Below are 13,239 nucleotides of genomic sequence, written 5' to 3'. Positions count from 1 at the left end.
TCAGAGAATCTGCCCAAATATTAACCACAGGAAATAGATAAGAGTTTAGACAGAAAGGCTTTTCCATGGTGGAAATGTATGGGCAGTATGCTGGAGAGGGAGGAGGGGAGAGAAGTGCCAGGGTGGGCAGGTAGAGGAAGGAGATAAAATTCAGGCTGGAAAGCAGAGGAGAAGCCGTGGGTCACAGTTTCTCCCACTGTCCCACAGTGCAAGGGGAAGGAAGCTAAAAAGGCCCAGAAAGGAGACTGCTTCCACTCTGGCAAGATGTCCCTTTGTCGTAAGCCAAGGTCTCTTTACCCTAGGGTCTGAGGCCGCAGGGCCCTTGCTGAAGCCAAGGAAGAGAAGAAAGGGAGGCAGTTAAATGAGCCCCTACTCTGTGCCCAAGGCCAAACTATAACAAGCTTTATCTCTGGATGCGTCTTTTGCCTCAACACAACCCAACAACACTTTCCACGTCCGGAGCCCCTGGTGGGAGCCTCTACCAGTTGGACAGAGGCAGAGAGGGGATTCGAACCCACACCTACAGCATTCTCAGACCCATGCTTTTCCTTCGCAGGTAGCCCCATCGTTAGGCAGGGGGGTTGTCTGTCCCAAGGTCAATTCATCCTTTTGTCAACTATGAGATGTGTAACTCTGGACAAACCCCTCATCTCTCTGAACCTCATTTTCCCTGGTTAGAAACCAATGACTGGTATCTACTGCTCTGGGTGGCATGATGATTAAGGGAGCTAGAGCCACATCTGACACAGAGTCAGTGCTCAGTTTATGTCAACTGTGGTATTTGTGTTCTTAGGAAAGGCAGCTCATCAGGAGAATGGAAAAAAGCATGGCTGACCCCATCCCATGTAGGTTGCAGCAGGGAGAGCACTGGGCTTGAGTCTGGAGCTGAGCTCTACAGTGTACCAGGGTTGTGGCTTTCAACAGATCTGGAAATCTCTCTGAACTTTAGTGTCCTCATCTCTGGAATAAAGATAATAATCCTACCACCTGCACGGGGTATGGTGGGATGTTGCATATATGACACAAAGTGGTGCCATTTAGAGCAGAGCAGAGACCAGGAGGCAGCCAATGGAATTTCCCTAAGGTGGAGGGCGCCGATCTGTGCACGGTGTGAGGGAGAGGGGAAGGGGTGTGGAGGGAGGTTCAGACACCCGGGAAGATCCAAATTCCTCCTGCAAAACCAAGGTGGGTATTTCCCCAGCCACAAAATCAGAGATTCTGATATGCATGGAGCAAAGATGAATGGGAACCACATGGGGCTGGGGTCTTTACCTTCTGCTCAAGATGGCTGCCACAGAGCTGCCTGCCTCCAGAGACCCCCTGGGTACAACCCAGGGGAGGTTGCTCACCCACTCTGTTCCTTCACTTTTTGGTGTCCACACTGGGAGAAAGTGATGGTCACAAAGCTCCCAGGTGGGAGGAGTGACATGAGGAGGATAAAAGTACTCGAAAGGAAAGAGGTAGAAGGCCTGGGCAAAGCCCCACCCCATGCCTATCAGGGATCTCTCCTTGCCTTTGATGTGGCTGGGGGGGCGGGGGCGGGAAGACTTCACAGGAAGATGTAACTGAGGAGGACCAAGCCACAGAGACCAAAATTAGCAACAAGGTCAGACAGGGAAACCCTTTGTGGGTGCAGCTCTGTCTCCACCTAAGAGCACAGACAGAGGCACAGCTGCTCTGGGGGAGGTGGGTGTGAACCGCAGCTCTGGGCCCCCTCTCCACTCTCAGCAGGTCAAAGTGGAAGCAGCAGGGCTGGGGGAGGGAGGGCATGAACATCTGGGATGACATTCCAGGGGGGTCCTTTTCCAGCCTATGGCTGTAGCACAAACTTAACCTTCCTGAGCCTTCATTTTCTCATCTCTGAAATGGAGTGGTTGTACCTACCTGTTAAGTACTTAACAGAAGAAAATACAGCTCTAAGAATAGTACCTACTGGTACATGCCAGGGTGCATGCTCTCTCACTAATCACAATGACCCTCTCATGGGGATGCTTGTATCCTCATTTCTAGAGAAAACAGTTTAGAGAGGTTAAGGGATATGTTCAAGTCACATAGCTGGTATATAGCAGGCCGGATGTCAGGCCTCAGGTCTGTGGGCCTCTTTAGTCACACTTTAGACTCTAGCATGTGGTGATTCAGTGCCCCCTCCCAAAGTTCCTCCTTTGGTCACTGCCCCATCCCCAGACTTGGCCCCGCTTCTGGGCTCACTCCTCGGCCTTGGTCTGGGATCTGGGATTCCTGCTGCTGACCCCCATTCCAGAGGTCTACTTACTCTTGACCCCATCTGCTCCTGGCTAGTGGCATCTCAGCCTGGTCCTGCACATGCCCGGGGACAGATACTCAGGAAGGTCATCTAACAGGAGGAAGTAGAGGACCCGAAAAGACTTCATGGCTGTGATCTTGAGCTCAGGTCCCCTTAAATGCAGCTTCTTCTGTCCGCTGGTATGGTGACGTGTGTGATCACAGTGCGAGAATAAACTCAGAAAGGATAGGACTGAAGGTACTCAATCCAAAGGCACATGGAGAGAGTTCATTCTAGGGACCACCCATGCTTTCTTCCCTGGAGGAAGCAAGCAGCCACTGCTGTTTGCCCTCCCCCAACAGGATGTGGCAAGGACAGTTTGGGGTGCAGGACAGAAGGGAATGGACTTTCCCCAAGCCACCCCTCTACATGCCGCAGGCTGCAGTAAGAGCTGACATGAGTACCTTCATCTAGGCAGGCAACCTGAAGATCAGCCATAGTATTGCCCCAGGAAAAAAATAGGAACAAAGGCTCAAAGAAATTGGTCCAAGTGCCAAAGGCCACCAGCTGGTGAGGGACAAAGTGGTCTGTCTGCCTTCAATGCCAACACTCTCGCCTTTCCACAAGGACCCCAGTGAGTCCACTCTGATGCCAGAGAAGGCCACTGATGTCACACTAGTCACACGAGGGTAAGCAGAACCCCACATGGTGACTTTCTTCATCGTCAGGACTTTCTCCACCCCTCAGTCTCCATTCTGCCTTGAGCCACAAGATCATCTGTTTGACAAATGTGTCATGAACACTCATTACATTCAAGGCCTTATTCTAGAAGCTAGACAAGAGTGTCCATGAAGAAGATCAAGAGCCTGACCTCTGAGAACTTAGCAGAGAAAACACACACAAGGCCACCTGTGACCACAGACAGTCCCATGGGAGGCACCAGTGAAATGCCGTGGGGAGTTATGGGTGCAAGGATGGGAGGGAAGGGGATCCAGGTCATGTGTTCAACTCAGAGCTATGATCATCACAGTCAGAAGGGGTCTGAGAGGTTTTCTGACAAAACTTCTCATTTTCCAGATGAGAAAAGTGGGAGCCCAGAAAAGGGAGTTCTTTGCATAAAGCTGCCCCAGGGCCAGCTGAGGACTCATGGCTGACAGCTTCCCTGACTCATCAGGCTCATCCATGGCAGGATTAAGGTTTCATGGATGCTGTTGACCATGATGACAGGTGATCTAGCATATGGAGCCCAGGAAGCCCCTCACAATCCAGTCATGGGCATAAGAACCCAGGGTGCTCAACATGCTGGCCTTTTGCATCAGCTAAGACTCAACTCAGCTGTGCAAAGAAACCCAGAACATTCCTACCTTAAGCACAAGTTTTTAATCTCTCGAGTAAAAGTCTGGCGTCATGAGGTCCAGCTTGCTAAGTGAGCTCCACTCCACAAAGTTGTCGGGGACTCAGGCTGCTTCCAGTGCCCCCTCTACCATCCCAAAGACGTGGCATTCATCCTACAACTCAAACTGAGGGCACCTGCCTTCCAGGAAACAAGGCAAATGAGGAAGAAGAGGGGCAGTGGGTGCATACCCTACAGCAATCCTACGTGTTTTTACAGCAACACGTGTTGCTGTTAAAAGCTATCATGGACACACCCTTTAGAGTCTGGGAGTCTGAGCCTAGTTAAGTGGGAAGCTAGAAAATGTTATTTTTGCAGATAGCCATGAGCCCAGCTATAAAGCTCTATTGCAGTGGAAGAAGGGAAGAGTGGCTGCCTACCTTTTGTTTTCACTCCTAAATTTACTCTCTGGACCCTGCATCTTCTTCCCTAGATCCTAGACACTCCCATTGGGCCTGTCTCTTGGTACCCTACTTATCAACCATTTGGGGTATGACCACCCTCCCACCCCCAGCCCCACTCCTGCTCCTTCCCAGAGAGGCCACAGGGAGGTGGGCAGGGTCCATGCTGGACTAGGAGACCAGGCATCTGAGTTCTCATTCTGACTTAGCTAGCTCATCACTCACTCTATGACCTGCACTTAATTACACCCTCTCTCCTGGCCAGGTGAAAGAGTATACTCAGATCCACAGAAGGAGAAGACGGAAATTATGGGGAAAATATCCCCAAATTTACCCTGTGCAGAGGCCCAAAGATGTGTGTATCATCTTTTAAATACTCAAGAAACTTTAGTAATAGCCGGTATTGGAAATACCTAAACATCCATTAACTGGGAACTGGAAAGCACATACCACCCCCCTGCGATAGAATGCTGTACAACTGTTAAGAAGAATGAGACTACTTCACGTGTGCCTACGTGTGCTTATACAGAACAACATCCAAAACATATCAAGTATTAAGGTTAAGGGACATAACGGTGAGTGTAGCATGAAACCGCTGGTGTGAAATCACGGGCACTCAGATCTATACATTCACTGGTCTGTGTGTGAAACTCTTCTGGAAGGAAGAGCTCCTATGCAGGAAGCTTTCCCCAAAGAGAGGAACTAGTCAATGACTGGGGGAACAAAGAGAGACTTTCTTTCGCTATGGGTTTTTCACATTTTATACTTGGAAGCACCTGCAGGAAGAGATAAAAAAGGAAAAGGGAGAATTTTATGATAATTCTTGGATCATTCTTTCATCTTGGACCCAGGGAGTTTTCTTCTCCAGACCTGATCACCTCATAGAAAAGGTAAGACACCTGGTAGACAGCCTGCGGTGGATACCTGAGGCCCCACTTGGGTCAGCTGCGCCCATAATCCTCAGCGCTGCCCGCAGATCCTAATCCTGGCCCTCCCCATAGAAGCCCCTGGCCCTCACGAGAGAGACCCCAGACATGGAGGAGGAGAGAAGAGCCTGAGGAGGAGGCTCTAGGTCTTGCCAAGTTGGGCTTCTCCTCCTCGGACTCACCTCTGCCATCCAGCACTCTGTTCCTCTTATGGAGGAGGAGGGAGGATTGGTCAGTATTTCTGCCAGGGTCAGAAAAGCCCCAAACTGTGCTCCCTTAAGCTGCTGACCTAGTTGATAGGCTCACATAACCATGGGAAGAGTTGGTTTGTGGGGGACATTGGATCAGAGGCCTCCCCCACTGTCAGAATGCTATCCAGCCCATCTTCTTTTCATATATGTGCTTGATTCTTTCCTCCAATAGACAGGACCTTCAGCACCAGAAGCTCCAGGCTCACTGTCAAAAGCCTAGCTACCTGGAAGAAAAGGATTGCTTTATCCCACACTGTTGAAAGACACCCAGGCATGGTGGCCTGGCGAGAGTCACTAGCTCTAACAGGAGTCACATGCCCACTTCTGCACCAGTGTCCTCAAAGGAGGACACTCCTCCTCATTAATTCCAGGACCCCCTCATTAATTCCAGCTCAACTGTCACCTCCTCCAAGAAGCCTTCCCAGATCCTCCTGATTAAACTCTCATTGCACTGAGGATCTCTCCCTCACACCACTCTTCTGAGTTCCACTTGTGCATATATTTGTCCAATTATTTGATTAGCATTTGTCTCCTCCACTAAATAGAAACTCCACGAGGGAGAAGTACCATGATGGTATCTATGGCACTTGGTGCACAGACTGGCACATAGTGGCAGAGAGTAGAAATAGTGGGTTCAGAGCATAACGACAAGTATAATGATGTGGCTGCTTCCAGGCCTAGCTACATTTCCTTGTTGACTTGGGAAAATAAGACAGTTCTCTGAAAGTTTTTTTGACAATATTCCCCCTCCAACAGATAGCTTGATCCTGGTACTAGTCACTTATCCAACAAAAATGGACTGAATGCCACTACATCCCAATACTGTTCTGGGTGTTGGGATACATGGAGAGAAACTTCCTTTCTGTTGGGGGAGACTGACGAGAGATAAAATTAATATGGGAAAGTTGGGGGAAAGGCTGCACTTTTGAAATGGATGGTCAGAGAAGGCCTCATGAAAAAGTGACATTTAAGCAAAGCCTGGAAGGAGATGAGGGAAAGAACCATATAGCTATCAGGGGAGAAGAATTCTGGGTAGAAAAAACTAGTCAGGTGCAAAGGCCCTAGGGCAGAAGCACATCTAGAGGAACAACAAGGAGCTAAGGTGCCTGAAGTGGGTGAGAGTGAAAAGTCCAGGGTTGAGTCCAGGAAGGAAACAGTGGCAAGATCTCTGCAGAGACTGAGAGGCCGTTGTAAGAACTCTGGCTTTTATTCTGAGCAAGTCAAGGTTTCTGAGCAAAGGACTGACGTGATCTAAATTGTATTTTCATAGGAGGCCCCAGGGTTCTTTAGAGGGGTAAAGACAGAAGCAAGGATATTAGGTAGGAAGTTACTGCATAAGCCAAACGAAACATATGGGTCAGCCAACATGTGGTGGAGACAGTCAATGTTGTCAGGGTTGGATATATTTTGAAGTTAGAGTCAAAAAAGATTTTCATTGGAATGGATGTTGGTTGTTAGAGACATGGAGGATTCAAGAACAACTCTAAGGATTTTTAATGGAAGAATTCAAAAAAGAAAAAAAAACAGAGTTGGCATTAACTAAAATAAGCAAGAATGCAGGAGGGGCAGGTTTGGTGGGGGATGGGGCGGTGGCAGGGGATTATCAAAAATTTGGTTTGGGTCAAGCCATGCTTGTAATACCTCTTTGACATCCAAGAGAAAAGATTAAGCCCAATATACAGATAAGTGGAGACATCTGGAGTTCATGGACAATAATATTTGGGAATCATTGGATTTAATCCTATGAAAATGCAGATATTCAGCCATTTTGACCTACAAAATGGTAATTTTTTTTTGTTTCTGCCTAGAGATGGTTATTAAAGCTGTAGGATTGGGTCAGATCACCAAGGAACGGATATACAGCAAAGAAAGGACCATTGGATTTAGCTTTGGTCACTGGGGACCCTGACAAGAGTTATAAGGATGGATTTAAGAAAGAATGGAAGAAAAGAATTGGAGACCACTGTTTACAGAGTTTACCTTTTTCTTAATATCCTAAAGGGCTTCCATATTTGAAGACAGGCAAAGGACTGAGAGCAGAACACTTGTAATCATACTACATAGAATAAAATTCAGATAATTGACTTCCAATTCCTTCTCACCACCAATTAGCTAAGAAAATTATTCCCATGTGTATAGCCCATCCAGATTCTTCTTCTTTCACTTGGAACCCACTAAAATCTGACCCAAGCTGGTCTGATCCCACTCCAGTCTGGGCTGAGAAGGTCACTTCCATATATCAAAATGTTAATATTAATTACACACTTTTATCAGTCTCTCAGTGTGCTTGTTCAAAGTTCTGATTTTAACCAAAGTTCTTACCACCTATATTTATTTTTATATATCAAGAGGGTTACTCTCTGATAAGCTTACAAAACATTTATTATCTGGAAAGACTGCTCTGTCTGGCCCTATAACTCCCTCTGGGAGCTTATTAATGACACCAAGACAGACTCAGGCCTTCAGACATCAAGTACCATGCTCTTTACACTATGAAGCCCTGGCTTTTGAGTCATTCTTTGAGATCTTTAGGGAGGTCATATGTGCAATGTAATTGATATGTTTTCCCATAGATTACTTTGTGCTCTGACCCTGCCTCTCCCCAGAGCCTTCAGATAAATCATGACAGCTAGAAGGTTGTACTGGAATTTTTACAACCACGAGAAATGATAAGTATTTAGACCATCTCATCTTGAAAGAACCAGAAATTCAATCACCCCAGACAGATGTGGTCCTCAAGAATCTGTGAGATCCCAAGATCTGCTGTCCCCAACACTGACCATTTGGGCTGATAAAGTTCTTCCTGTCAATGGTAGAACATCCAGGCTGATAAAGAACACGTCATCAGTATCAGAGCTGTTTGTTTGCTTCAGTTTTTTTAAAGGTCATTGTTTAAAGGGTAGCCCCCTATGGGAAAAGAATGCAAGAGAATTCTGTTGAATTTTTTAAACCTGTGACATTTAGGCATTAAATGATATTTGAAAGCCCTCTCTTTCTACGTCTGTCTGTATTTTGGCCCCTTTCTCTCTCTCTCTCTCTCTCTCTCTCTCTCTCTCTCTCTCTCTCTCCCCCCAGAAACTTTATAGAGGGAAACAGAGTATTTAAATAATATATGAATTTTTTATTATATAAGATATTAAACTTTTAAATTATACAATAACACTGAGATTTTTTTTAATTGCCTTTGTAGCTTTCCTTGAAGGGCTTGTGGTCAAGGCAGAGGGACAGTTTTAACTCACAGCTCAGTTACAAAGATTCAGTGGTTTGCCTCCCCCCTAAGACTTGCTAGAGATTTCCCTCTGTGTTTGAGCTCTGTTCCACTCCTAGTAGGGATTTTCTTCCCCTAGTCTCATCCCCAGTGGCAAGCTACGATCAAGGAAGACAGGAAGACAGCTTTCCCCAGTTGCTGAGATTTTTTATAACAACCGCATGGCAGTTAGGACCCACTGTGGCTTCCAGAATGAACCCAAGGCAGGCTGGGAGTCTCTGTTGTTTGTTGAAAGATCAGTGACCCCTGGTAAAGATGTTGCTATTATAGTGAGACTCTTAGTGAGATTTTGAGTGGGATCTCTTCCTTACCTAGAGAACATCACAGGAATTCTGTTGCACCAGGCTTCCGAACACCTTGCACTCAGTCCATGCTCTTTTGCAAAGCCACCAGGATGTTCTGCAGGGTGCAGTCACATACCTGGCTGGCACTCCCTAGGGGTCCTCAGGGTGGATGGTAGCAAAGGCAACCTTACCTGGATAACATGAAGGTACCCACCACTGGCCATTCACCCACCCCTCTGCACACACCAATATCATCCCCTTCACAGCCATAAATTTTAGCCACTAGGAAACTCAGCAGGTTAATTTGTTGAATAGAATTGCTTAGTATTAACCACCTGGGGGCCCATAGTGCATCTGCCAACCATGAACAACTTTGCACTAGTCTCCATCATCATCATTATCATCACCATCACATCATCAACAGTACTCACTGAACACTTACTCTATGCCAGGCACGTAGAGCTCATTGCTCACATGCGTTATCTCAATGAAGCTTCATGACCAACACAAGTGCTAGTTATAACTGTAATTATCCTCATTTTACAGAGAAGGACACTGAGGCTCACAAAGTAAATTAATCAAGGTCATCTACCCAGAAGTGACAAAGTGAGGATTTGAGCCCCCAAAGCCCATTTTTGTAATTACTATGTTGTATTTCCTTAAAAGTCAGGAATATCACCAAATTTCTCAATCTTACCCAGGGGGCTGGTAGTGTGTACCTCCTGGTCTTAGCAGATTGTAGACAAGTTTTGACAATTATCTTCCTGGGGCGAAGTGAAGTGGAAAGAGCTCAGAGAAGAGTATGTTTCCTAGCTCATCTATTACTAGCGAAGGTCTCTCAGTTTAGGTTCACTGGAACTCCCTTGTCCCCGACATTCACACCTGTGAAATAAACATAATACCCAAGTGTCTCTGGTTTGGGTCATGAGTGACGGAAACAGAAACCAAGTCAATTCTTTATTCAGCACAGTGCTTGGCAAATAGTTATTGTTTCATAAATATGTGTTAAATGCATGAATGCATATCTGGGGTACAGAGGAATGGTGTCAGGAGCAACTGGGGCATCTTGAAGCATCACAGAGAAACCCAGACATCAAAGCCTCCGGAAGATCAGGAGTCTTGGGCAACCCTGGTGATCTCATAAGGGAGAGTTCCTGGCAGAGAAAGGGCAAAGATATACCAGTCTTTGGGTCTGGGTCTGGGTCTTTCCTACCATACCTCTCCTACAACCCTGGCAGTGCACAGGCATATGAGTGCATGCGTGCATGCTTGCATGTGTGCGAGTGTGTGTGTGCATTTGAAGGGTGAAGTCTGCAGGGAATGGGTTGCATGAGACACTAAAACAAGTGGAAAATAGAGATTTCTTTTCAAGGATCCATTCCAATCAAAGTTTAGAATAAGCATGGCTGCTAACCCTCTTCCTGAGGTTATCTTCAAAGGGACTCAAAGGAATTAAAGGAATATTAAAGATCATGAGAAATGTCTGGGGGTGGGGTGCTATTTTGAACAGGAGGGAAGAGTGGAAGGTGATGGGGGTGCTGACCTGGGCAGAAGGAAGATAAGCACAGCGGTGGAAATATAAGAAAGAAATGGAAATGTTAGAAATCCTGTTCTAACTTCCCCCAGTCGCAGCTTGGGGACAAACCAGTGGGAACTCAAACTTTGGTCCAGCTCCTCAGGAGTGAAATCAGAGCATCGCAGCAGTCCTGTGCTCAGGAGAGACGGACAGAGTAACTGACCTCAGGCTGATGCTTTGCCTGAACCTCCAGGCCTATGAAATCACAGCATAAGGAGGGCATCTTCCTGCCTCTCCCTGGGCAGCAAAGGGTTAAGACCTGACCAGCGAGTTGTTTTTTAGGATGCTGTCTGATGCCTCTCGTCTCACGTCCTGGACACACTGCCACATAAGTCATCTTACTAATGCTTACCTCCATCCTCTCCAATAGGACTTGTCACGACCACTTTGCAAGTGGAAGCTGAGGCTCAGTGTGGTCAAACGGCTTGTTGAGGACACCCCATTTACAAATAGCACCCCTGGGATTTTAACTGGGATCTGAGCTCTTGGTCATCCAGGTTCAATTCACTTCCTGATTATATGAACTTGACCTCATCAGGTAAGCTCTCTGACTTCCAACTCCCTCTTCTGCCAAATTGTTAACTAACTCATCAGGTTGTTGTGGGGGCGCAACCAGCTTAGAAGAACCCCTGACATTTACACAGTCCTCCGTCCAGGGCGGTGGCTATTTTCATCGCTTTCAAATGTATGCTCCTTTGAGCATTCTGTCCTTTTGGTAAAATGTATTAAACCTCCTCTTTTCTTGTTTAAGTAACAACCAGTTGAGATTGTTACTTCTGCTTCTCAAATAGAAAAAGTCTACCCACATGGTCTAAAGTGGAAGAAACAGCCTGAGTTCTGAAATCAAACCCTAGTCCTTTAGCAGGGGTCTCAAAATGAGAGAGTGAGCCCTCACTTAGGAAAAGAGATCTCTCCACGTACCCAGCAAGATGCAGCCATTATCACAGGAAGGGTCTTATCCTATTCACAAAAGATCACAGTAAAGACTGAAATGTTCAGCACTGAGGAGTGCTTTCTTAACTAATTGAATATCAATGCAATGGAATATCAGGAAATCCTCAAATCTTCTCTATACAAAAGCATTAAAAGTCTCTCTCTCTCTCTCTCTCTCTCTCTCTCTCTCTCTCACACACACACACACACACACACACACACACACACGCATTTGTGAAATGGTTAAAATGCAAAAAGAACAGTAACCAGACAATGGTGCCACCATGAAAAACTCTGACTGTCCATGAGGACGTGTAGAAAAGAGAGAAAGATACAGGGACATGTGTTCATGTCTGAGGGAATATGGATAATTTTTAGAAAGCTTTTTTGAAAGTTCTTTTTCTGAAATGTAAAATATTGAGGAATATAATGTTGTACATTTATCCAAAAAAAAAAAAAAAACCCACACCAATGCAAATCTAATTCCTTTTTCTTTCACAGAAAATCATGCTAAAACATATGTATAGTCTTATATAGATTTATCATGCCCACATAAAAATACAAAAAGTCACTACATACACACCCACAGTAACTTACAGAAGCCCAGGTGCTTATGAGCATCACTGAAATGGGAAACTGTTGCTAATCAAGAACCCCTAAGTGACTGAGAGAAAGAGAGGGTCTACTACATACTAAGCATTTTGCACTAGTTTCCTGTGAAATCCCCATATTATCCTACAGAGCAGGTATCATATTTACACATGGGAAAATGAGGCTCAGAGAGGTAAAGTGACCTGCCCACATCACACAGCTTGTGGGTATGGCTTCCTCCTTGCCACACCAGGATAGGCATGCCCTATAGCACAAGTGGATACAAGCTCAGTGGTTTTGCAGATTTCCTTCATCAGCCTCAACTCATCATAACCCTCTCTTTGCACAGCAGCCCACTCCTTCCCCGTGTCAGAGCTGTGGCTCCCTCCCCTCCCCAGCCTGAAAGCCCCAGAAGTGCAGGCACCTCACCTTTCTCCTCTCTGGCACTGGGCTTGGCAAGAGGAAAAGATGGGCAAAAAGACAAGAATTTCCCAGTCTTCCCTGACTTCTCCCCCATGACGCAGAAACCCTGAGTTAGCAAGAAAGTTCCCTGCCACACAATGGCAGTCAGCCATCTGTGGCTTTGAGTGGTGGAAATGTCATTCTAGCCACAGACTCTGTCATCCGTGATCGATAACTGATGATTGATGTGAGTGGAAATTTTGAAAGATGGAGCAAGATACCGGAGAAGGTATCAGAAATAAATATGGCGAGAAGGGGATCTGTTCTTCGAGAGTAGGCTTTGTAGCCTGAAGTGATGCTGGGCCTCCTGGTCCATGCATGACCAGGGCCTGGCCCACAACATTGTCAATTAAGCACTGAATAAATATTTGTTGAATGGATGGAGGAATTACAATTATTTCCTGAATCCACACAAATTTGGCTTGGCGATCTCACAGGCATATCAAAATCAGTAGGTCCCAAACTTAATTTATTATCTCCCTCTCCCTCTGAGATTCCCTCTTATCTATGAAGGAGGTTGGGTCCATTAGTTACTCAGAACCTAGATGTCACCTTCTCTCCCTCACCCGCCCCATCTCACCAGCCATTGAATCCTGGGGATTTTCTCTCTTAGGTGCCATCAAACCCCTCTTCTCCACATTGGAGGCCACTGTTTTGGTGAAGAGACAGAACAGTGACTGAGATCATAGGCTCAGAAGCCAGACTGTCTGGCCCACCATATGCCAGTTTTGTGCCCTTTGGTAAATTACTCAACCTCTGGAGTCCTCAGCCACCTGTAAAATGGAGGAAATAATAGTATCAACCTAAGAGGATAACTATGAGAATGCAGTAGGGTGAGGTCATTGTCCACCTGACTTAATACAAGATCTTACTGATTAAACTTCCTACTTCATGTCCCCATACCTTCTTCCC

Source organism: Canis lupus, chromosome 9 (genome assembly GCF_003254725.2).
Source record: "Canis lupus dingo isolate Sandy chromosome 9, ASM325472v2, whole genome shotgun sequence".
In the NCBI taxonomy this organism is placed as follows: domain Eukaryota; kingdom Metazoa; phylum Chordata; class Mammalia; order Carnivora; family Canidae; genus Canis; species Canis lupus.
The sequence above is the reverse complement of the archived record's forward strand: the minus strand, read 5'-3'. Positions refer to the sequence as shown.